The sequence below is a fragment of the Carlito syrichta genome, unplaced genomic scaffold (assembly GCF_000164805.1).
Source record: "Carlito syrichta isolate Samal-C Ts95f unplaced genomic scaffold, Tarsius_syrichta-2.0.1 Scaffold315466, whole genome shotgun sequence".
Classification (NCBI taxonomy): Eukaryota; Metazoa; Chordata; class Mammalia; order Primates; family Tarsiidae; genus Carlito; species Carlito syrichta.
This window is the reverse complement of record NW_007259562.1, coordinates 719,853-720,753: the sequence shown is the minus strand read 5'-3', so window position 1 is coordinate 720,753 and position 901 is coordinate 719,853.

Sequence of the window (901 nt, the reverse complement as noted above, 5' to 3'; positions counted from 1 at the left end):
TTTGTACTGACTAACAGATTATCTTTTCTCCTAAATTCTCAGGTTTCCAAACTCGCAGTCATGTTTTGACTTACAAATAGCTCTTTGCTGACCATCAGCTGAACTTTCAAACCAAACACAATGCCTTCAGAATTTGGGTCTATATTACGACATAACAATACCAGTAAGACCAGGAATTTATATGGAAGAATCTCATCTAGCTTTTTACATTAGAATCACTATTTGTTTCTCTTAAACAAGAGAGTAACAACTTCAGAGTTGCAAAATACCTTGGAGAGGCTACCTTATTCACCCTCTTCATCTTACAGATAAGCACCCAGGTCTGGCATGCCTTTACTAGGTCAGTGCTTGGGCCGGAGGAAACAGGGTTGGGTTGCTGAATAGTAAATTCCTGGTGGAGTGGAAACTGAGCTGACTTTGGCAGATGAATGTCAACCAGCTGGAGGCTTTGGCCTGAAACTCAAGGCTTGAAAGGAAGAGCCAGAGGCTGGGCAGGGTCTAAAATAAGACAACAAGACTGCGACTGGGTTCTGAAAAGCAGCAGAAGTCAGTGGGATCATATTCACATGCTCCAGCCCCTGACAGCACCTACCTAGTAACTTGGGGCTGCCCGGTACTGGTTGGCCCCGGGTGATTTGATCAAACTGGGCACTCCTCTGCAAAATCCTTGTGGACAAGCCGAATTAGTATCTCAGTGGGAAGGTTAGAAATGACACAGACTTAGGCAGAAATGCAGTGCTTGCCACCAGCTAGGTCAGCACGTCCTGTTTCCTTGCTCTTTAAAATTATCTGCCACTAGAAAATTGAATGGTTGCCAGGGGCTGGGGGAAGGGAGGCATGAGGAATTATTGTTTAATGGGCATGGAGTTTCAACTTGGGAAAACGAAATAAGCTCGGAAGA